Source organism: Callospermophilus lateralis, chromosome 1 (genome assembly GCF_048772815.1).
Source record: "Callospermophilus lateralis isolate mCalLat2 chromosome 1, mCalLat2.hap1, whole genome shotgun sequence".
Lineage (NCBI taxonomy): Eukaryota > Metazoa > Chordata > Mammalia > Rodentia > Sciuridae > Callospermophilus > Callospermophilus lateralis.
Window position 1 is genome coordinate 108,132,866 of NC_135305.1, and position 22,725 is coordinate 108,155,590.

Genomic DNA, 22,725 nt, shown 5'->3' on the forward strand with positions numbered 1-22,725 from the left:
ATTAAATCATCCCTAATGGATCTGTTTTTCAGGCTAAGTGCATCCAGATCCTTTTTTCATAATAAATTTTTTTCCTGCAGGTCAAATTGTCTCAACTACTTGGCTATAGAACCATTCCAGGGCAGAACTAGGTCTTATTTATCATCACTGTGTCTCTCATAACTCATACCATCCTCTACACTTATAGTAGACACTCAATAAATATTTTTAGAATGAAAGATTTCCAAATCAAACTTAGTACATTGCTTAACTCTAATCATGCAGCATGAAAGATATTTGAGATAAATATGATTTAATAGTATATTGCAACTGAGAAAATTTCAAACATGGACAGAGCATGTTTATAAAGAAAATGATAAATGTAGTTGCAGAAAGATGAAAGGTGAGACATATGCAATCAGGAGAGAGAATTTGAGGTAGAGGAATTGCAATATTCAGCACCCTGGAGATTCAACATAGGCATTAGTTTTCCAAGAATATACATAATTTAGTAGTTAGAGACATCTAAACTGAAGGAGAGTTATTTGGGTGTAGACAAGAATATGGCATGGAAACATTTAGCTGGTCACTTGTTCATACAATATTAAGGGCATATTATACATCCATGTCTCCATTTCAATGAAATGCCACCTGTGTTTTGAAATTAAATTTTTATGTATTTGGTTCTATATTGTGAACTTTGAATTAAGTTCAATTGTCTGTCTATTCCTATACTATTTGGAATGCATTAATTCATCTAGATTTATACTTAATTTGACTAGCCTGTACGGTGAATTTTCTTTTCTCAATAATTTACTATATGAGCTGGGCATGGTGTGGCACACATCTGTAATCCCAGTGACTTGGGAGGCTGAGGCAGGAGGATGGCGACTTCAAAGCCAGCCTCTGCAATAGTGAGTTGCTTACCAACTCAGTGAGACCCTGTCTCTAAATAAAATACAAAATAGGTATGGGGATATGTCTCAATGATTGAGTGCCCCTGAGTTCAATCCTTAGTACCAAAAAAAAAAAAATACTATATGATAAAGAATAAGAGTGATTTTAGATTTGAGGAGAATGGAAAGATTTGGAGTCTATAAGTTGCAAATGGAATATTGTAGTTGGCCAACAAAAAGAAACACCAGAAGTTTTACAAAATGAAGGATCAGGAGTAAGGAAGTGCAACGGAGGAGGAATAATTCAGAATTGCTTTTTGGGGTTAAAACAATTCCTAGTGAGGACAGGATAAAGTTGTGATCATGAAAGCCCATGGTAAAGTAAATTAGAATTTTGGTCACATGACTTAAACGAATCTTATAAATCAGATTAGAATGTAAAATGTTCTTTCTTCATAGATGATGATGAGCTCCCCTCAGGAGGAGATAATCTTTTGAAATATGAGGTGCCTTTCTTTAGGATATCTGACAATAAACAATGTGTTTAGGAAAACCCAGGGAAAGAAAATGAGGGAGGCAGAAATAAAGAGTGAGTGCTGGTAAAGAATGTGGTGGTTGCCATTCTTATGGAATTTTCTGACCTGCTTATATGGCTACATGCTTGATGATTATGATGACACTGAAAAGGATTATTTGAATGACTGGCACTTGCACTTAACCTAAGGACTACATCTAGTTTTTTATAGCCAATCACGATCATATAAGTAAAATATAATGGGATTAAAAAACCCTTAGCTTGACCTGAGGGTGTAGCTCAATGATGGAGCATGTGCTTAGCGTGTGCAGGACCCTTGGTTCAATCTCCAGCATCCCCGACAAAATCCTTAACTTGACATTTCCCAAGACCTTAATAATTACCTTTTATTTTCTGTGTCTTAATTGTCTCTCAAGCCAATCTAGTCTGGGATGATATCACCATATATCTGGGCCTTCTTCTCAAACTCTGCTCATGTACCTAGTCAAACAAATTATATCAAGTATTTTTTAAAATATTTATTCTTAAGTTTTAGGTGGACACTATATTTATTTTAAATTTATGTGGTGCTGAGGATTTTAAGGAGTGTTTGGTTTTCTTCAGCTACATTGCAAAATTCTCACCACTGTTTATTCAAACTTTAAAATGAGGTGCTTTGGCACAGTCTCACAGTTTATTTCTTTTTCAAATCTGGGAGCTCACTGAAGTACAGCCAGCCTCCTTAGACTCTTGCTTTTCTGTTCCATGGAAGAGATGTTTTTTCACAAGTGCAAAAATACATGGAAGCAATGGGATTTCTTATCAGTACTGATAGAAAGTCTCCATGACTGAGGTGTCTATTGTGCTATTGTATACTAAACTGTATCTTCTAACTTTGTATTTTCTTCCCTATAAGTTAGAGGACATTTGAAAGCATTTGAAAGTACCATGAATTGCTTGGACTAATACTGCACTAATTTGACATTCACTGAATTAGTATGGTTTATACCCATTTTATTTATTTAATTCGTTCTTTGATATTGTGGGCCACAGAGTATCAGAGGACAAGGGGAAAATGAGACTACTTTATTTTTGCTGGGTTATATTATACTATACCATACTGGCAGAATTTCTGTGACTAGAAACCAAATCCATTTATCTCTATTTTTCTGAGTTTTTTTAGCTTAATAGCTAGACAAAATTTAATCAGAATTCTCCTCATAAAACACTTTGCCATTTATTAAACAAATACTAAGTACCTCTTCTACGCACAACTCTCTTTCATGGGTTTAAGGATTAAAGTCTCATAGTACATTAAAGCATTATTCTTAGGTTATTTGATTTGGATTTCACATTATGGGTTTGCTGATGCTTTTAGAAAGTAGGAGTTTATAAACACATAAGTGCACCCAGATAACTAGCTTGACATTGTAGAAAGATGGGTTTATTTGAGGAGAAGAGCAGGGAAGACTTTACTCTCCAAATAATAAGAAAGCTGAAACGATATATCTTTATTCAAATAAACTTGCTTATGGGTTTTTTGAGTATTAATATTATCTGTTTATAAACTTATTCATTTTAAGCTAATTTCCAAGTATATTTTCAGAATTAAAACTTTGATGCTTGTTAGCATTATGTTCATTACAAAGATCACCATATGTTTAGCAAGATTTTAAATTGAATAATCAGTTAAAGGAAATTTTACAGGCTTAAGATCATTGAAAATTTTGAAATCAATATTTAAGCCATTGAAGTTGAGAGTCATTATATGTTCACACATATAAATACTTGGCCCATTTTTGACCAAACACTAAAATTTAAGAACTGAAACCATAAAATTTATACAGGAAGATAAGAGGGGAAAACTTTGTGGCACTAGGCTACTTAGCTTTTTCACCATAATATCTCTCACTTTACAAATCGGAAAACCAGGACATATATTCTGCCAGCTGCTGAGTGCACATTTCAATAGTGCAGTTTGGAATTAAGGAAATAAATACAGGGTAGTTTCAGGCACTTGCTGGTCCAATTATGAGTTGGTTCTGACCTAAAACTGTATTGATAGCTTGACCTCCATAAGCCCTGACTTGGACGGGAGGGCTGCAGTGAGGTTTTTGGTCTCTTGGAATTATTGTCAAACAGAGTCAGAGACAGATCCTGTAGTCTCTGAAAAGTCTATTTCCTTTACTCGATTTTGTTGTTACCCTGGTAAAGGTCCCTTTAGAAAAGTCTGGAAGATTTTGTTGTTACCCTGGTAAAGGTCCCTTTAGAAAAATCTGAAAGAAAGATTAATAGAAATTTTGTGAAATTAGTGGCATTTATCCTAAAAGGATTCAGCCTTCCTTCATTCACAGGATTCTGAACCTGTAAACTCCTGATTATTAATATAAAAATGAATTTGTGGATGTACTAAGGATCCAAACTTTGCTTTGAAAATTCAAGCTAAACTTCTGTTCATTCTGTTTCTACAGATCAAGTGTGAATAGTGCACTTCCTATCCATTTCACTTGCAGAGATGCCATAATGAACTAGCCAATGTTAAGGATTCTCCAATTCAGATTTTTCTGATTCTTGCTTTTACTCTGAGGTTCATTAAAATAACCATACCTTCTTTATTTTTGGTGACAACTCTTGGCACTTGCCACCCCAGGATCCAATTATTCCTATGGTATTTATGAATCCTGTTTCAATGTACAAGCAGTTCATGTTAAAATTTCTAACCTAAACTACAGAGCACCATCAAGGAGGTTGAGGCCTCCTTCACATCCTTGTTCTTTATAGTCGTGATAAAAAGTATGCTCTGTGGACCCCTCCCAGCCTGGGTGACCAGGTATCATGCGAAATATCTACTCTAACATTTCAATCTCCATAGGCCTTTGAATACCATACGCTTATCAAGACATTCTGTCATTTAGAGTTGGCCATTTTTCGATCTATGTTTCAGTCAACAAAGAAAACAAACAGAGCTATTTCTAACCTCTCAAGCTGCAACATTAAATCCAGAATTTCAGTTTAGTAGTCATATAACAATAAGTATGTCCTGGTACAACTTCATGTTCTTTCCACAATTATTCTCCACCCTTAATATCCATCCACACGCCTATTCCCTAGATATCTGATTGTATAAACTGTAAGAACCTTGTAGTTCTTTTTCAGCATAGTAGATCTTTTAATGGGTCACACTTTAAAACTCACCTCTTAGACTTTGCAGGGACTTCAGCCTAGTTATAGATTTAGAAAGAAGGATAATGGAGGAGGGGGTCCTAAAGTGCATCAGCATTGTCTTGAATGGCATGTACCTCAGAAAGGCCAGGGCAGTCTCTCAAGCAAAGCAGGTTTTACCTTCATAGGAGCAGAGCGGATACTTCTACTGGCAAAAAAGACCCAGGAGAATTTAGAGGGTCATCAACTCTATCTTTATGAGGATCTGTCTAAATGTCTCCATTTCAATTTTTCAAGATTCAATTTCTTTGCAGTCAATGCTCTCCTTTAAGAGCACATATCACGAGTGACTGGAAATTCTATATCTATTGTAGTTCTTTCACTCTCAAGATGAGACTGTGGGTTTGTTTTCCAGAGATCTTGGCTCTACAGAAGATACAAAATGTCATATGCTGAATGATTCCATTTGTAGAACATTCTTGAAATGTCAAAACTGTACAGAACATTAACAGGGTCAGAGATGGGATGAGGAAAGTGAGGTGGCCAGTACTAACTAGGCAATACGAGGGCTCCTGAGGTGATGGAAATGTTCTGTGTATTCACTGCATCCAAAGCATCATCCTGGTTGTGATATTGTGATATAGTCTTGCAATATGCTACCCCTGAAAGAAAGCAGATAAATAGTACAATGCTCTCTGTATTTTTTCTTAACAGCTTTAAAATCTATAATTTTCTAAAAATAAAGGTTTAAAACCACTGTAGACATTCTACTTTTTAAAAATGCATGACCTTCTCTATGTCCTTATACCATCATATGCTCTCTCAGAACCATATCAAGTCATAGTGTCATTTGCCTGCGCTTATTTGTGGATACATTTCCTCATTAATACAATCTGTTTTGTTTGTTTTCTAGAATCCATTTTGTGCCACCCATTTTAGCTACGCTACTGCTAAAGCATTTTGAAACATTTCTCTTTAGCAATCTGACTTGTAGAAAATTAAACAAATTTATATGATATTTATCTATGTACAAAATGGAGCTAAATAAACCACTTTGTAACATGAGCTAGTTAAGCAACATGACATTATTTTCCCCCACAGCCATTTAGCTTATGACTTCCAACTGTTCAATTCTCTATGGCTCCAATAATAATTCAACTCCTTATTATAAACTAAGCTGAGCAGTTTGCCATACTTAATAAAAAAGATAATAATAATGATAGCATTTAAGGATGGACAAGTATGTAATTAACTCTGAGTTGTTTACATAAAAGAGAGATAAAGATGTTATATTCATTGGGGAAGTAAAAATCATGAATATCTGTTAATTATCTTAGAAGTTCTTAAAATACTTTCATGTCTTTCAAAATTAATAAAGTAATATATAAAGTGATTTCAAACTCCTAGAATATTGAATACATTAAAATGCCCTAGGTAATTATGTGATTCTTCTTTATATTGATTTTTTTCTCATTTTGAACTAAATATCAGAATAAATATCTAGTTTCAGATATCTCTAATAGTTCTTGACTTATTTTTCCCTAATTTTATACTAAAATAACCTTTAACATTTGGGAAGGGATGAAAAATCTTAAGAGCAAATCTCTGTAGTATGCAATTGATAAACCCTGAGAAAATTTCCCATAAATGCATGGATTAGATATTTAATTTAAGAAAGCACGGTGGCAACTGATGCTGACAAAATCTTCACTCCTTATAACTGTCTGGTATCTACATTGTTCTTTATTGTCATCGTATAAATATAAGTATCCTGGCAGTGATATTGTAGCATTTAACAAGGTGTTACCTTTGGAGGAAATTGGGAACATGAATGGTTCATTGCACCTTTTTTATTTTTTACAACTGCATGTTAATTTTCAATTATGTGAAAATAAAAATTCATAATTTGCAAAGCTACATAAATCAATGCTTTATTATTTTGAGTGAATGTAGTTCCCTTTATTTGCTCAACTTTTAACATTTAATTACTGTATCTCTTCATTTTATATTGACTTCATATCAAATGGTATTATAATTTTTTGCTTAAACTACCAAATATTATTTATATTCCATTGAGATACTTATTCCTATTTTTATTCATGCCAATGTTCTTTCCTATTTCGTGTTCCAAGCTGTCTTGTTTTCATTTTCTTTCTATTTGAAGGTTTTTCCGGAGTCTTTCTTTAAGGGTAGATTTAAGAAACTGTCTTTTTGTGTATGTTTATTTCTTTTTGTGTACATTTATTCCCTCTTTATCTCAGAAAGGTATTTTTGTCAGGTATGAAATTCACATTTGACAGTTTCATGCTCTCATTACTTGCAAATGATTTTGCCACTTTCCTTTTTTGCCTCCACTGTTTCAGAACAGAAATTTCTGTCATTTAAATTTGTGCTCTAAGTACTATAACATTGTTTTCTGATAAAATCTCTTGAGATTTTATTCTTGGTCTTATAACTTTCACAGTTTTGATAATTATGTGGCATGGTGTGGATTTCTATGCAATTCTCTAATTTAGGTTCCACTCAAGAAATTGAGTGTGTATGTTTACGGTTTTTGATAAATTTGGTAATGTTCAACCACTATTTCTCTGAAAACTATTTCATTTTCATTCTCTTTTACTTTTCCATCTCTCCTTCTATTATCATATTTGATAATACGAACGTTCACTTTTTTATACATATCCATGTGACTGTTTATTTCCTTTTTAATTTTTTTATATCATATAAGTTCTATTTATTGATCCTAAATGTATTGATTATATCTACTCTCATCTATCATCTATTGAGACCACCAATGAGTGCTTTATTGAACTTTATTAAGTGTTTATTTTAATGTGTTTAATAAAAAACACATTAAAGGCATTTAGGATAATAAACTGCTTTATTTTTAGTCAGACTTTCCATTGGTTCATCGCTATAAGTTCTATTACTTTCTTGAGATTTTTCTACTATTTATGTTTCAAGAAACTCCCTAAGTACTTTTCAAACACAACTGCTTTAGAATCTTTCCCAAATAATTCCAACATGTAATTTGCCTTGGTGCTGACATCTGCTAGCTATCTTTTCTCCTTTATTTTTTGATATTTCTGGTTTTTCGAGATGACAAATGATTTTTACTTACATGTTGAGTATTTTGAACAACATACTATGAGTTTCTGTGTTTAGTAAACATAATTTATTAGCAGGCACTCCCCTATTGAGGTATTGCATAATGGTCAGGTGTGTGTGTTTGTCTTCACTCTGGACTTCGCTTATATCAACTTGAATATGGTACATAGATCTACCACCTCTTCTTACAAAGTGTGGTTGTAAGATCTGTTCCTTGGTAGGTTCCAGTGCCACCAGGGAAGGTGGAAACAGAGGTTTGACTCACACTAATTGGTTGTTTTATTCTGACACTAGAAGATCAACTCCTTGACTAGGCCCAAATGGCTCTCAGGAGGCGGGGGAAAGCCAAAACTATCAGGTAGCTCCTTCATTAACGTACTTTATAGGTGGCAACTCAGCTTTCCATTGGCCTTGCTGAGGTCAAGGACGGCTGTAAGCTGAGTTTTGACTTCCATACCTGGTTTTAACATATTCTATCTGGTGGGGTTGTGACCCAGCTTCCTTCTAGGACCTGTGACATCAGTGGCTAGAAGAGGGGATACAAGTGACAGTTCTCACTGTTTTTAATTTCTTATTTCAGTCTCGTTGCTTTTATATGAGCATCCGGTTTCAGCTTGGTCCTGCATCCAGTGATATCAGGCGTGTGAATGAAGGAGGATTAGCGTGATATCTAGCTCTGACTTATCACCTTGATCAATCTTGATGGCAGGTGAGGGCCAAGCTGGTTATCATCAAAAGCTGGATAGTTTGAAAGTGGGTATAAAGAGAAAAAGGCTAGATGTGAAAAGCACCCCCTTGTTTGCATCAGCTGAGTTCACTCTTGTTACTGCTGATTTGAGGTGGGAGCTCAATTTGATGCTGGGCTATGTTGAAACTGTCCTTGTGGGATGATTATAGCATCCCCTGCAACCTCCTGCAGGGAAAGAGCCCTGATGGGCTCCTCCAATACTACCCCAGGAAAGAAATTGTGCACTCCTCTTACCATTACATGTGGAAGAAAGATCACTTCCCTAGCAAGCATGCTGACACCACTCTATGAGACTCTAGCACTGCCCTCTGCTTCCTCAAAGGAGGGAGGATTGTGTTGAAGAGGAGTAGGAGATGGTGGATCAGTTTTCCACTAGGTCCCAGTTGAATCGTTGGGAGGAAACAATTTGTCATTGGTGCTGAACTGAACTCTGAACTTGGGTCCTATGTCTAGAAGATACCTGCCATTAGGCATCATTTTCCTCACTCATTGTCTCTAGGAACAGGCTATCTTGGAGCCTTGATGGTCTGTTCCTGTTGGAGATAGGTTGGAGGCTTCTGTAACTCTCTTTGGGGTGCATGGGAGGAAAAAAGACATCCTTCGAGTTACAGGATCCCTAGGGCATTTTAGACACTTTCAAAGTATATTGGTTTGTTAATTCTGGCAGTAAAGGGAAAGTCTAGGAGTATAGAACTAGAAGTCTTAAATGCTTTTGAAAATAAATTTCTACTTTTTGTTCTTTTCAACAGGTTTTACCTATTCTTGTTCTTTTGGTTTTTCTATGCAAGTGTCAGAATTAGCTAGTCAATTTTCCCAAAAGTATCTATTTGGGACTCATTTATATTTTATTTAAATTGAGATCTATATGGAGATAATTAACATTTCTTGAATCTTCTAATCCAAGTAGACATAAAATTTTCCATTTATTTTGTCTCGTTTTCTATCAATTCTACATTGTAGCTCACTGCATAATGTTATTTCACTTCTGAAATTTGTTCCCAACTTTTAAAATAAATTGTTGCTATTGTAAATGGTTTCTTAGAAATTATGAATTAACACTGTTTCTGCTTTACATAACTGCAATTGATTTCTTTACTGACACTGCCTACCTAGCAAACTTGCTAATGTTTTATTCATTCTAGTAATTTATTCCTTTTATCTTCTTGATATAAACTTGCATCATCCATTGATAATGACAATTTCACTTTTCTTTTGTCTTTTTTCCCCCTGCTTTGTTGGTAAAACTTCCAAAACAACATTAAATCTAACTAGTAATGTAAATCATCTGTTTCAATATTTCTTTATTTCTCAATATACCTTATTGTTTTATATATAAAATATTGCTTTGCTTTTATTTCTTTATTTTCTGAGAGAGATATAATAATAACAATGTCTTAGTTTTATATGCCAGAAATTGCATTTCTTTTTCTCTCAAACATCAAAGTAACTTGGAATTATAATTTCAGTTTTCTAATCTCTGTTTTCTCTAACTTATGCTCTATTTCTTCATAGCATTAACTCTTTATTGATTTATAGAAAAAAAATTAGTGTGAATCTGGTTGTCATTTTCTTAGATATACATTTTTCTTCCTGGCAGTTACATGTATGTATGTGTGTGTATGTGTTTTCAGTGATATTCAGAAATTTTATGAATTGTGTGCTATTATGGTTACCTTTTTTCCATGTGAATGGAGCAATCAAGTTTTTATTCCATCAGTGAAATCAGCTTTGGATGATCATTATTCTTTAATATTCCTCTTTCATTTCTTACCAAAATCTATTTACACATTATGGGAACATCTAGATTTGATCTTCATGTCCTTTATACTCACTCTGATGGTTTTAATACTTCAGCTGCTTTCAATCTGACAAAGCTGGTGTTTGCATTACTTTGGTGATTGGTATTATCTTTTTGTATACATTAACAACCTAAGAGGAGATCATGTACCCCAATATCTTGCCTAGGGCTACAGAGGCTATTCGTATGCCTGGTGATTATTTTCTTACAAAGGTCTCATTTTGTCTTAGTGAATGGTAGTCGAATTCCATCATGAATTGTGTCACCTCCTGATCAGTGTATTTCTGATGACTTCTATCCTTTATCATGGGGACAGAAGGACAGGATCTTTATTTAGACTGTGCTTCTAGTTTGGTGAATTGTGAAGGCTTGGCTCCTGACACACCTTCCCACTGGTCCCATAATGGTTGACAAGTCATTTCAGGCATCCAGATTTGAATCAAGGCATGTGGACAAAGCAGGCAGAGGGCTCTTCTACACATCTGGATGAAAATAAAGCCAGGGGTGGGAATAGGGATCTGACAATAAACTTTGTTTTAGAGTGGGGAGTTACAGACAGAGGAATGAGCTTTCTAACCTGCTTCTGTGTTTCTCCTCAAAATTCTCAGATTTTAGGTATTTGGAAGAAGTTCCTTTTTAATTAATGCAATCCATCTCTAGGTATTTGGAAATGAATACCCATGGCTATGTTGTATTCCAACTTATTTGCTAACTTCAGAGTTAATGATTCCTTGACCTAATCTAAAGAAATAAAAAGAAAAAACAAAAACAACAAAAAATTGCCCCAACCATCGGAAAAAAATAAATTTTCTAGAGAAAACCCAATGAAATCATAGAATTAAAAAGGAATTCAAAATAACCAGTATAAAGATTGTTGATTATCAAAAAGTAAAGAAAAATCAACATTCTGCTGATCAATAAAAATTAAGGAGGCAATATGAGTTTTTTAAAGCCTCACTCAGAGTAGCAACCTACCACTAAGATTTTGAAGAATAAATTTAATAAATGAGGTTAAAGAATATTATGGAGAAAAATATGAAAAATTATTAAGAATATAAATGTAAATTGACTAAATGGAGAGGTAAATTCTGTGTTCTGAGGTAGAAACTACATGCATTAGAGTTAAGTACTTCCTAAAATGTATTAAAGTGCAACAAAAAAATTTAAAAATTTTAACAATTTAAGATTTAATTTATGTTCATAGATAGCATCTAAAATGATAGAAAGCTAGCTAGAAAACATCTAAAAGAATCCTGTTTCTAAACATAACTTTATTTACTCACAGACGTAATGTCAAAAAATTTAAATAAGGATAAGAAAGAAAATCTTTAACTATTAGCTATTAAGACTAAAAATAAAGTAGTGTGACATTGATGCCAAAATAAGCAAATCATAAAAATAAAATCATTGAGATTGAAATAAACAAGAATCAATATTTTTTCAATAATATCAATTTTGAAATACAAAAAAGGAATATTTTATGATATGCAGAAAAATGAATTGTGGAATAAAAATTTGAATATGCTAGAATACATTATAAACATACAGAATACCCTACTACTTTCAGGTTTCCATAGAATTTTGTTTTATATTAAAAGGATTTTGATAATACATTACTAACCTCAGGTATTCCTTAGTTCACAAATATTATTTCTTTAAAAGTTGAGAGAGTCACAAACATTGAAACTTTTGGCATAATCAAATATTAAAAAAAATACTGTTACATTGTTCTTTGAAATATTTCCAAAAGAATTTACATAGTGATTTCCTGTCTTCCATAATGTGTCAGCATTTCCTTAAATATCAGAAATTGTATGTTCTTTCATCTGATAACGTGATTCCACTGCATTTCTCCTGCAGAAGTTTTTCCTAATATATTTTGTGCTCAAAATTACTTTTTAATTACTCTATTATAAATGCTGCGAAGTTATGTGTGAAATGCAATTTCTAAAAATCTATATTTCTAACTGAAGGAATAGTCTTCACTGATTTATTATAATGACTAGTATTAAAACTTGAACATTTTTTCTTCTAATAGACGCAAAGTTTCTGGTTTGATTCCTAGCTCCTTGATCCATTTTGAGTTAACTTTTTGTGCAAGGTGAGAGAAAGGGATTCAATTTCATTTTGTTGCATATAGATTTCCAGTTCTCCCAACACCATTTGTTGAAGATGCTATCCTTTCTCCATTGCATGCTTTTGGCACCTTTGTCTAATATAAGGTAGTTGTAATTTTGTGGATTGGTCTCTGTGTCTTCTATTCTGTACCATTGGTCTACCTACCTGTTTTGGTACCAGTACCATGCTGTTTTTGTTACTATTGCTCTATAGTATAGTTTAAAATCTGGTATCGCAATACCGTCAGTTTCACTCTTCCTGTTTAGATTTGCTTTTGCTATTCTGGGTCTTTTATTTTTCCAGATGATTTCATGATTGTTTTTTCTATTTCTGTGAGGAATGCCATTGGGATTTTGATTGGCATTGCATTAAACCTATAGAGTACTTTTGGTAATATGGCCATTTTAATGATATTAGTTCTGTCTATCCATGAACGAGGTATATCTTTCCACCTTCTAAGGTCTTCTTCTATTTCTCTCTTTAGGGTTCTGTAGTTTTTGTTGTATAACTCTTTCATCTCTTTTGTTAGGTTGATTCCAAAGTATTTTTTTTTTTGAGGATATTGTGAATGGGGTGGTTATTCTCATTACTATTTCAGAGGATTTGTCACTGATATACAGGCATGCCTTTGATTTATGTGTGCTGATTTTATATCCTGCCACTTTGCTGAATTCATTTACTAGCTCTAGAAGTTTCTTGGTAGAACCTTTTGGGTCTTCTAGGTATAGGATCATGTCATCTGCAAATAGTGATAATTTGAGTTCTTCTTTTCCTATCTTTATGCCTTTAATTTCTCTCATCTATCTAATTGCTCTGGCCAGTGTTTCGAGAACTATGTTGAATAGAAGTGGTGAGAGAGGGAATCCCTGTCTTGTTACAGATTTTAGGGGGAATGCCTTCAATTTTCCTTCGTTCAGAATGATGCTAGCCTGAGGCTTAGCAGAGATAGCTTTTACAATGTTGAGGTATGTTCCTGTTATCCCTAGTTTTTCTAGTATTTTGAACATAAAGGGATGTTGTACTTTGTTGAATGCTTTTTCTGCATCTATCGAGATGAACATATGGTTCTTATCTTTAAGTCTATTGATGTGGTGAATAACATTTATTGATTTTTGTATATTGAACCAGTCTTGCATACCAGGGATGAATCCTACTTGATCATGGTGCACGATATTTTTAATATGTTTCTATATCTGATTTGCCATAATTTTATTGAGAATTTTTGCATCTATGTTCATTAGAGATATTGGTCTGTAGTCTTCTTTCTTTGAAGTGTCTTTGTCTGGTTTTGGAATCAGGGTGATGTTGGCCTCATAGAATGAATTTGGAAGTTCTCCCTCTTTTTCTATTTCCTGAAATAGCTTGAAAAGTATTGGTATTAGTTCTTCTTTAAAGGTTTTGTAAAACTCTGCTGTATACCCATCCGGTCCTAGGCTTTTCTTAGTTGGTAGTCTTATGATGGCTTCTTCTATTTCCTCAATTGATATTGGTCTGTTTTCATTGTATATATCCTCCTCGTGGGGTCGGGCTCCAAATTCCTTAATAGGACACCTATAGCACAAGAGTTAAAATCAAGAATCAACAAATGGGACATACTCATACTGAAAAGGTTTTTCTCAGCAAGAGAAACAATAAGAGAGGTAAATAGGGAGCCTACATCCTGGGAACAAATATTTAACCCTCACACTTCATATAGAGCTCTAATCTCCATAGTATACAAAGAACTCAAAAAATTAAACAACAAGAAAACAAATTACCCAATCAACAAATGGGCCAAGGATCTGAACAGACACTTCTCAGAGGAGGACATACAATCAATCAACAAATACAGGAAAAAATGCTCACCATCTCTAACCATCAGAGAAATGCAAATTAAAACCACTCTAAGATACTATCTCACTGCAGTAAGAATAGCAGCCATTCTGAAGTCAAACAACAACAAGTGCTGGCGAGGATGTGGGATAAAGGGTACACTTGTACATTGCAGGTGGGACTGCAAATTGGTTCAGCCAATTTGGAAAGCAGTATGGAGATTCCTTGGAAAGCTGGGAATGGAACCACCATTTGACCCAGCTATTTCCCTTCTTGGACTATACCCAAAACACCTTAAAAGCATACAACAGGGACCCAGCTACATCAATGTTCATAGCAGCACAATTTACAATAGATAGACTGTGAAACCAACCCAAATGCCCTTTAACAGATGAATGGATAAAAAAAAATGTGACATTTATACACAATGGAATATTACTCAGCACTAAAAAACAACAAAATCATGGCATTTGCAGGAAAATGGATGGCATTAGAGAAGATTATACTAAGTGAAGCTAGCCAATCCCTAAAAAGCAAATGCAGAATGTCTTCTTTGATATAAGGGAAGCGACTCAAATCAGAGCAGGGAGGAAGAGCATGAGAAGAAGATTACCATTAAATAGGGACATGAGGTGTGTGGGAATGGGAGACAGAAGAGGAATTGCACAGAAGATGGTAGGAGACCCTCATTGTCATGCAAAATTACATATAAGATGGTATGAGGGGGAAGAAAAAAGAGAGAGAGAGAAACGTGTCACAGTAGATTGGGTAGAAAGAGGGGAGGGGAGGAGAGAGGAAGGGCAGCACAATACAATAGACACTAGTTTGGCCCTATGTATAAACATGGCTGTATAACCAATGTGATCCTGCAATCTGTACATGTGGAAAAATAAGATTAAGATTACGTACCCCATTTGAATCAAATGTGTGATATGTCAAGATCATTGTAATGTTTTGAGCAACGAATAAAAAAATTTAAGAAAAACTTGAATAAACTATGGAAATGCATTGTTTTTATAATTATTAAACATTAAAAATATTATTTAACTATATCTACATATATTAATAAACAGTATCAAGATTTATTTTAAAATATGTTTCTATGCCTCTGAATAAGAATTACCTCCTAATTGGATGAATCAAATTCAGCATCATACAGCCATTGGGTATGTGTTCACACAAATAAATAGACGAGCATGAGAGTTTTGTCACTGCAGTGACATTTAATTCTTCAAATTTCCTTTGAGTCATATGCCAAAAATGATCTAGTGGTTTGTCATCAATCATCACCTTCAATGATCTAATAGCTGTCAGTTTGATTAGCTCTTTTCTCAGTTATTGAAAAGAAATTAAACCAAAATCTCAGAAAAACATGCTTTTACTTCACTGTCAATTATAATTCTTTCATAAAATAGAGAAAAGTGATTGACAAAGTCACACCTTGATCTTAACCAAAGGTTTATTCCTAAATGAATTGTTTTTAGGAAACACAATATAATAATGAAATTGATAACCTGGAAACATACTTCTTCTATGAACCAGAGTTCGTAGATAGCATCTAAAATGATAGAAAGCTAGCCAGAAAACATCTAAAATGAATAAAAAATGGAACTAAAATACACATCATAAATGAATCACAAAATGTATATTTGTCAAATTACAAGCTACAAATGCAATATATTGTATTATATCTTATCATACAAATGCAGTATACTATATTATATCTTATTATTTCGTGAATTTTCAAAACACACAATAATTATGCAGACACACATATGCACACAATAGAAACCATATTAAATATGAGGTACATTTTAAAAGTAGAGAAGAGGGGGTAAATTTCAAAATTTTGATTTCTATGAAGGTAGTACAGAATGACTTTCATTTTTTCCCCTAAAGTACGAAGAAAAGATAGAAGGAAGAAAGGAATAAAGAAATGAAAGATAGAAGGAAGAGGAAAGGTAAGACAGAGAAGGCTAAGTAATAAAAGCAAGGGTAAATTTAAAATGTTCTCAACAGAAAAATTAGAGAATATATAACTTCCTGGTGAAATATCAGAAGACAAATAATATAAAAGATGCACTATAAGTGTGCAAAAATATAGGAATTCAGCAGTGACTAGATCATTCTATCTCAGACATGAATATCCTAATTCATATTGAGATATCATACTATATCTTAAAAAAGAAATATAAAACTCAAAGATAATCAGAATAGAAAAGGAACATGTTTTACCTAGTTGTCTGTTTTAGAATATGTGAAATCACCAAAGAATAAGTACATTTTCCATGTAAACCAGATTTAGAATTACCATTCTATATGAATACATTGTCAGATACAATTTCAGTACATTTTAATAATTCTATGTTTAAATGTTATAACAGCATTCATCTGTGTGTTTTAAAATATTAGATTGAATAATACATGTACAAAATTGGTAGTTAATTTTGCTATGATCAAACCAGGATAGAAATTGAACAGAAATATTTTAGTAAGAGAAATATAGCAGAAGGGTTGGCAGACATAAAACTTTGACCTTTTGTACATCCAGAGAAATACTTGAAAACTCATTCCCTTAAGAGCTCTGGGAGGATAGGTTTGCCTGACTGATCCTTATTCCCTACTGTGTCTGTGTACTGTTAACTATTCTACCCAGAAAATAAAAAATCACCAAAGTTATTGGTTATGCTAGAATGGAGAAAAGAAGGCCATAAAAGATAACCAACTGTTTCTATTTTTGTGAGTAGGAGGGGGTGGGTGTCCCAATTCAGCTTTTGGGTGAATTAAATGCTTTAAGCCTCATTTCATAAACAGAGCATTCTCATAAAAGATGAAATAAAATTCATGAACATAAATGAACAGCTGGTTTACAAATTTTCATTGTCTGGTCACTCTACAGTTTTACTAAGTGAGGGAGGAACTCAGCTTTGGACTCACTAGCCTCAGTGAAATCAGGTTTGGGTAACTATGCAGATGGCTCATATGATTAGGTTCAGATCCTCTTAGAACTGAATTCAGCTGATATTATTGAAGAACACTTATAGATTCTTTCCACACTTGTTGACTACTTCCTAATATAAAAAAAAAAAAAACAGAGAAAATAAAGCATTTGAAAGCACTGTTTGGGTAATAACTGAGTCTGCTTAGAGGACAGTAAACAACTGATGTTAAACCTCTTTTCAGATGCTATCAGTTTGCAGAAGGAATTCCTACTTTTGAAAACTTTTGTCATACATTAAGATAAAAAACATTTCCAGTACATATAAGGGAGAGGTAGATTCTTCTACAGAATAAAATGAAATATATTACACCTTGCCCATTTTACTGCGCCTAAGTTCTGTTAAATCCCTGGAATTATAATTGGGTTAACATGCTACATCCATAATAAAAGTACCTTGGAGCCACAAATTTTGTTAGCATAGCAACTATGGATTTTTTTTGGGGTGGGCAGGGGGACTGAACTCAGGGATACTCAACCATGGAGCCACATCCTCACCCCTTTTTTGTATGTAATGTAGAGACAGGGTCTCACTAATTTTCTTAGTGCCTAGCTAAGTTGCTGAGGTTGTCTTTCAACTCACAATCCTCCTGCCTCAGCCTTCTGGGCTACTGGGATTACTGCATGAGCCACCACCTGAAATTCTTAATGTGCCTGGCCTGAAATTCTTATTTATTCTAACTGAAGTAAATTTTACCTCATGAAGAATGTCTGAAATTAACTTATACATCATTTAACATCTTGAACTGATGGTCAAAAACTTGAAAACAATGAATGATAGAATTTTTACATTTTTTATTCTATTGGTATTATTTTTTTATTCATTAATCATACCATTTGGGTAAAAAGGTTAATATGAGAATAACCTCACAACTGAAGTGGCTGCTGAAAAGTGTAAAGCAGTTTATAGAGGATAGGAGAGTTGAGATTCATGGGCAGCAAGACTACTTAGACTACTTAAAGTTCTGAGCAGTTATTCCATTTGTGAATTCAGCCTGCAAATTACTGAGCATACGTTGCTCTGCTGAGTGTTTATACAGAGAGGGGGTGTCATTACATAACCTTATAGCAAGAGAAGACACAATCCAAGATATGATTGAACTACAAAGTTGAAAACATCCTGTGGGATGTGAGAGCATACAAAGATTGTTCCTGTAAGCAAGGATAGCAGAAAAGGACACAGAACAGACTAGTTAAAAACTGATTCTGAATTTTTCAATTTTGTCAGAATGGGATTCCACATTTGGTATGGTAGTAGAGATTAAGTTGAATTTGTCCTTTCTTTCATAGATAACAATTATATATTCTTGAAAAAGAACTGTATAATGGCAACTACCAATACTTGTAGAAATGGAAGAGGAGTAAAAGCTTAAAGAAATAGCATTGAGAATTAGGTTCTTTCCAATTCTCCCAGTTGAATCAACAAGCATGTGGCTTGAGGATTCAGGTAACAAACATCAGGGCTACAATAACACAGGAGAATGATGGCATAAATTCCTGAAAGAATACTGTCACAGGGAGGCCTCAAATATTTGTCTGACTTCTTAATGGCAAATGCACAGTAATAAGGACACAAACAGAAGGTAACACCTGGAAGTGATCTGGCCATTTCCCATCTCAGAAGAGGCAGCTTGGAGTTACAGATGAACTAAATAAATTCTCTGCCAGAACAAAAGCCAATATTTCTCCATAGAAAATAGTGGATTTCACAGTCTCTACAACATACAATTCTCAAATGTGCAATATACCATAAAAATCATTAGAGAAGGGAAGAACTTAGAAAATATGACCAATTGTCAAAAGGAAAACTCAATAAAAATACAAATCCTGAATGATTCAGCTATTGAAATAAACAGAAAAGAATGTAAAGCTATTGAATGTATATAAAGGTATGTTTAACATAAAAAATATGGGTAGAATGTAGAATCTGACTAATTCGAATCTTAGATCTTTACTAGATAGACATGAAATTGAAAGTGAAAGAACAAAGGGTTAGTAAATCTAGAGAAATGTTCATAAAATTAACCAGAATGAAAAACAGAAAGAAGAGTAAAGTGGGTAAAAATATCAAATGTTAAAATGATATGACACATATAAACATTGAAGATCCATTTTAAAAAGGAGAAAGAAAAGTTGCCAGAAAAGTAATTAATTATGGCAGAACCATTCTAAAACATGTTGAAAAACTTCAAAGTACAAATAAAAAATGGCTTGACAAACTTTTAGTATGATAAGAAAAAAAACACACCTATCTACATACATCATAGGATTGACATGGTTAATTTTACATGTGAACTTGACTGGGCTCAGATTGCAGACAAAAACAATGTTGCTAGATGTGTCTGAGCTGGTGCTTCTGGAAGAGATTAGCATTTGAATTAGTTGATAAAGATCACCTTCACAAATGTGAATGTGCATCATTCCATTTTTTTGAGGGTTTGGGTAGAATAGAAAGAGAGAGTAAAGTAGTTTCGCTTTTTGAACTGATACACCCATCTTCTCAGATGGATCTTGGATTCTTGTAATTAGACTGAGACTAACACCATAGAATTTGATCTTGTGTTACTCAGTATTTTGTTGTTGTGACCAAAATACCTCACAAGAAAACTTTGAGGAGGAAAGATTTATCTTGGCTTATGGCTTCAGAGGTTCAGTCCATGAGTAGCTGGCTCCAAGGCATGAGGATATGGTAGAGAAAAATTGCTAAACTCTTGGTGGTTGGTAAACAATCAGGTAGTGTGTGTCATAAAAGGGATTATCTTTTCCCTGCCACTCTCTGCAAGTATAAGAAACACGAAGAAATTTACATTAGGAATCTTCAAAAATTATTTTAAAAGAGTGATGCTTTTTAAAAATAGTCTCTTAAATATGTCATGCTATATAGAGAGGAAAAAAAACATAAGAGCAGAAAAAAAAATAGGGGAACATAACTTTAAAGTCTGCAATCTGAGCCCAAAGGAAAAAAAAATACATTGATCTAAAATTTTATACCTAACAAAAATATCTTTTAAAACATGTAAAAAGACAGGTGTAAAAGACACTTTCCATGCTTAGAAATGTGTTATTCATCAGTATCTAAACTTAATTACAAACAAACAAACAAACAAACAAACAAAAACACTGCAGAATCTTTTTTAGACAGAAGAAAAATATTCACTAAGGCAAATCCATACTAGAAAGGAATGGAGCTGGGCTTAGTGGCACAATCCTATAATCACAGAGAATTGAGAGGCTGAGGCAGGAGGATTGCAAATTTGAGGCCAACTTCAAAAACTTAGTGAGACCCTGTTTCAAAATAAACAATAAAAGGAACTTGAGATTTAGTTCAGTGATAGAGTATCCTGGGTTTATGCCCCAGTTAAAAAACAAACAAACAAACAAACAAAAAACCTAATGGAGACCACTGGAACCAGTAACTAAATGAATAGTTGTATATGGACATTTTGCAAATTATTATTGCTTCTATTTTCTATTGCTGCTATGATATCAAATATAATGACATAATGCAAATGTATTATCTTACAGTTTTTGAAGTAATGAATCTAAAGTCAACAGAGCTGTTTTCTCCATACATTTTGTAAAATAATCTGTTTCCCAATTTTTTTCAGTTTCTAGAAGGTGTCAATTCCTCTTGGCTTTGGGTCCTTCATCCATGTTAAAAATCTGGACATTATAATCCTTGTTCCCTTTCTACTACTTAACTTCTCATCAGGATCCTTGATTTTAAATTGAGCCCACCAAGGTAATGTCGCCATCTTAAGATCCTTAATCACATCTGCAAACTCCTTTTTAGCATGTGAGGTGACATAGTCATAAGTGTTGAGGATTAGGGTTCAGAAATTTAGGGAGGGAAATAATATGCCTATCACATTAAATTCTTAAAAGATAATTGATTGCTAAAATAAAAATAGAAACTGTATTATGATGCTTATACCAAATATAAGATAAATTTTTAACATTAGCAAAGCCTGAAAGAGATATTATACACTATGCGATAATATATAGTATCACTTGATGCTAGATGCAGTAAATTTGTGGGGACGAAAAAGATTATTTTATGAAAATAGAATATACTAACTAAAAGGACATATATATCCTAAATATTTATAACAGGAATAATATAATTTAAAAATATATAAGCAAAACTAATAATGCTAGCAAGAGAAATGAACACATTTATAGTTGTAGTTAGATATATCAAAAGCCTTCTTTAAATAATTAATAGAAAAGGAATGCAGAAAAATCAGCAAAGATATTATAGTCTTGAAAAACACTACCAACCAAGGTGCCAGATTGATAGTTACACTCCAACTAAAAACAGCAAAAAACACATTCCTCTTGAGAGTGCATAAAACATTAACCAAAATAGAACAGAGTCTGTCCACAAAACAAGCCTCATATTCAAAATGACTCAAGACCTTTTAGGTATGTTTTCTGACAATAAGAAGTAAAGAGGGGCTGGGGCTAAAGCTCAGTGGTAGAGTGCTTGCCCCTCACATGTAAGGTACTGAGTTTAAGCCTCAGTACCACATAAAAAATAAAGATATTATGTTTATCTACATCTAAAAAATATTTTTATTTTTTATTTTTTTAAAAATATTTTTTAAAAAAGGAAACAAAGAAGGAAAGAAGAAATCTATTTTTAATAAAGATTTAACATATTTCTAAATTATTCATGGATCAAATAAAAATTTATAAAAGAATTTAGAAAGAAGTTTGAACTGAATCCAAATAACAAAACAACCAATCAGAATTTATAGATTATAATTCATGTTCAGGGTGAAATACATAACAAATGCTTTAATTAGGAAAAAAATAAGCAAAACACAATGGACCTCGAAGTTCACCTTTTATATTAGAAAGAGAAGAATAAATACACACAGGCAGAAGAAAGAAAATAATTCATTTTAGAGTAGTAATTAATATATTTGAGATAGAAGTTGAAGTATGAAAAAGGAATATGGATATCAAATTCCTCCAAAATTATTAGCAAAACATATTTAGCAACATATACAAAAGAGTATGTACCATAAAAATTTGGATTTTTTCCCCAAGAATTCAAGTTGGTTGAAATTGAAAAATAAATTTCTATAATATGCTAAAAAATTACAAAATTATCTTAGTAGAGGAAGCAAAAAAGCATTTGATAAAATCCAACACTAATTCATGATAAAAATCTCTGACAGTTAGAAGAGAATTTTAGTAACTGGACAAATGTCTTCTTTAAAACTTCTACAGCTAAAAAAAAAAAAAAAAAAGAATAAGAATCCTACAGCTTAGAGTATTTAACAATTTAACAAAAGAAGCATGATGTTTGTACACTAAAACAGTGAATCATTGCTAAAAGGAATAAAAGAGCACCTAATTAATTAAGCCATTTCTATTTTTATTCATTGGAAAAACCAATATAGTTAAAACAGCAATTCTCTCAAATTTATCTATAGATTCAACCCCTCTGTCAAAATCCCAGCAGAGTTACTTTTGCAAAATCTACCAACTGATCCTAAAATCTACAGGGAATTTGCAAAGAATCCGAACACCCAAAAGATCTTGAAAATATTTGGTAACTTGGAAGACTTATTTTTTGTATTT